Raw genomic sequence first — 3,523 nt, forward strand, 5'->3', positions numbered from 1 at the left:
TTAATTCAAGAGTACTCCTTTCTGCCCTGCAGTTCATTTCCCATCTAAAATATGAAGGATTCTTTTTCATTAAAGCATGTAAAGTAAAGGATCTTTAAGATTCATTAAGATTTAAATAAGATTTATGAAGTGAAGAATCTTTAAATAAGACTACAGTTTCGGGAGTGCTGAGAGGAAGGTCATTAGCATTATACACAGCAGATCTCAGTTCAAACCCCAGCACTGAATATGGTCCTGTGATCACCATCAGCAGTGATCCCAGAACAGAGCTAGGTAAGTCATGAGCACAGCTGGATGTGACTCAAAAACAACAATAGGCACAACAAGTGTTAGTTTCTTTAAAACATTTTCATAAGGGGCCGGAGAGATAGCATGGAGGTAAGGCATTTGCCTTTCATGCAGAAGGTCATCGGTTCAAATCCCGGCATCCCATATGGTCCCCTGTGCCTGCCAGGAGCAATTTCTGAGCATGGAGCCAGGAATAACCCCTGAGCACTGCCGGGTGGACCCAAAAACAAAAAAAAAAAAATTTTTTTTTCATAAACTAAATTATAGAATAGTCAAGGATTTCCTGTATCTTCAAGACCAAAACCACACTTGGTAGGCATTTGTAGAAGGAACAAAACCAAAATAGATATGAAATAATCCCTAAAGTCTTCCAACTCTTAAATCTGACTCTTCTATTGTTTGTAGAAGCAAAATTCAATCTAAGGAAAGGGAAGCTGAATTTACAAAACAAAAATGTTACTTTAAATGACATGATCGTGGTCACAAGGCAGGGTCACTATTAAGTTCATACAGCTAGCTCAGTAACATTTTTATCATGTCATTATTTATCTTCTCAGGTCACAGGCAGAGTCCAGAGGTTCAGGCATTTTCCTTATATATGCCTGACTCCAGTTCAATTCTCAGCACCTCATATGGTCCCCAAGTACTACTAGGAGTGCCCAAGCAGCTACCAAACTCCTTTGTCCAGAACACTCAGAAAGAATCTACATAAACATTGGAAACATGTGCTCACTTCGAAAGCACATATACTAAAATTGGAACGATACAGAGAAGATCAGCATTGACCTGCACAAGGATGACACGCAAATTCGTGAAGCGTTCCATTAAAAAAAAATAGAAATATGGGGCCAGAGAGATAGCACAGCGGTAGGACATTTGCCTTGCATGCAGCCGACCTAGGATAGATGGTGGTTCAAATCCTGGCATCCCATGTGGTCCCCTGTGCCTGCCAGGGGCGATTTCTGAGTGCAGAGCCAGAAGAAACCCCTGAGTACCACCGGGTGTGAATGAATAAATAAATAAATAAATAAATAAATAAATAAATAAATAAATAAATAAATAAATAAATAAATAAATAAAATTGGAAACATGGGCCAAGAGATAGTTTAATGGGTTGAGAACTTGTTTTGCATGCAGGAGGTCTAGGTTCAATCCCCTGAGCACTTCCCTGAGTGACACCCCCACCCCAAGCACCAAGTCAAGCCCCCAGGCACCGCCAACCATGGTTCAAAATCAAAAACTGAAAATTAAATAACATCATTACTCTATTTAAAACCAGAGAAAAGAGACAGATGGAAAATAATAAAAGTATAAAAGGGGAAAGAAAAGAGAGAAACTGTTGGAGTAACTGGTTTTTACTTTATTCAGGATAGTTCTTCTTTGCATATGCTTGTCCCACCTAAGAGGGACTGGACCTGCAGATTGGCCCACTAAGGGTCAGAGAAACTTCTTGCCTTTTCAGTCTCACAGCTAGCCTGTCTGCCTGCTGGTATCTTTGCCTGCTCCCAGACAGCTTCTGGTGGAAGTTTCTGAACCTGTTTTATCTCCCTACTCTTGTATAGATTATTTCCTGTGGATTATTTCCCAATCTCATGAAATTAGGGCAGGAGGTCCCACTACAAAAAACATTAGATACTAATGTTGGTAAAAAGAACAAAAAAAAAAGAAGAGAAAAAGTTTTTGGTTTTTGTTTGCTTGTTTGTTTTGGAGTACTCCGGACTGGGACCACTTCAAGATCAGGGGATCTGATTTGTCAGTGCTGGAATTCAAACCCATGGTTCCTGCATGCTAAGCATACACTCTACATCTTCAATGTTAAAAATTATAGCATGGAGGGGCCGGAGAGATAGCATGGAGGTAAGGTGTTTGCCTTGCATGCAGAAGGTCAGTGGCTTGAATCCCAGCATCCCATATGGTTCCCCGAGCCTGCCAGGAGCGATTTCTGAGCACAGAGCCAAGAATAAACGCTGAGCACTGCCGAGTGTGCCCCAAAACAAAACAAACAAACAAACAAACAAAATTATAGCATGGGGCTAGAGAGAGAGAACAGTGGGTATGGCCTTTACCTTGCATGCGACCAATACAGGTTCAATCCTTGGAATCTAATACAGTCCCCCAAGTACTGCCAGAAGTGGTCCCTGGGCACAGAACCAGGCACCTCTGGATATGGTTCCAATAAGAACAAAATATATATGTAGCATTGACCAAAATATATTTAAAATGAAGCCGGATAAATAGCATGGAGGTAGGGTGTTTGCCTTGCACGGAGAAGGAGGACGGCTCGAACCCTGGCATCCCATATAGTCCCCTGAGCCTGCCAGGAACAGTTTCTAAGTGTAGAACCAGGAGTAACCCTTGAGCACCACCAGGTGTGATCCAAAAACGTGTGTGTGTGTGTGTGTGTGTGTGTGTGTGTGTGTGTGTGTGTGTGTGTGTGTTCTGAATGTAGAACCAAGAGTAACCCTTGAGCACCACCAGGTGAGCACCACCAAGTGTGATCCAAAAACCAGTGTGTGTGTGTGTGTGTGTGTGTGTGTGTGTGTGTGTGTGTGTGTGTGTGTGTGTTCTGAATGTAGAACCAGGACTAACCCTTGAGCACCACCAGTGTGATCCAAAAACCAGTGTGTGTATGTGTGTATTTAAAATGAATTACCAAAAAGTTACATTAAGTGTATTTCCTTAGAAAATCTAAACATAGAGCAACCACAGAATCGAGCAATTCCATTTCTAGGTAAATATACAAAAGACATAAAAGCAGGAACTCAGAAAGTACACCAATATTCACAGCACCATTATTCACAAGAGCAGAAAGATGGAAACAACCTTAGTGCTATGGAAGAACTAATGCATAAACAAAATGTAGAACATAGTTAAAATGGAATGTTGTTTACCTTTAAAACACAATATGCTGGCACATGCTACTACATGGATGAGCCTTAAAAATATTATACTAAGTGCAATAAGACACAATAGGACAAATACTGTATGAATTCATGTAGCTTAGCTCTTCCGAGCAAGTCAAATTCAGAAAGACAGAAAGTAGACTGTGGTTGCCCTGGGCCAGAGGAAAGAAATTACTGTTTAAAGAAAATAGAATTCCAGCTTGAAAAGATACAGTTCTGAGGGGCCGGAAAGATAGCACAACAGTAGGGCATTTGCCTTGCATGCAGAAGGATGGTGGTTCGAATCCCGGCATCCCATATGGTCCCCCGAGCCGGCCAGGAGTGATTTTTGA

The 3,523-nt window shown here is 41.3% G+C and overlaps 1 non-coding gene across 1 annotated transcript; it reads left to right on the forward strand.

Moving 5' to 3' along the window:
- Positions 1-1,013: 1,013 nt before the first annotated feature.
- On the forward strand, positions 1,014-1,119 carry LOC126004762 (U6 spliceosomal RNA). The gene has a single exon (XR_007494020.1). It is a non-coding gene; the product is annotated as a U6 spliceosomal RNA (small nuclear RNA).
- Positions 1,120-3,523: the final 2,404 nt, after the last annotated feature.

Source organism: Suncus etruscus, chromosome 3 (assembly GCF_024139225.1).
Source record: "Suncus etruscus isolate mSunEtr1 chromosome 3, mSunEtr1.pri.cur, whole genome shotgun sequence".
Taxonomy (NCBI): Eukaryota; Metazoa; Chordata; class Mammalia; order Eulipotyphla; family Soricidae; genus Suncus; species Suncus etruscus.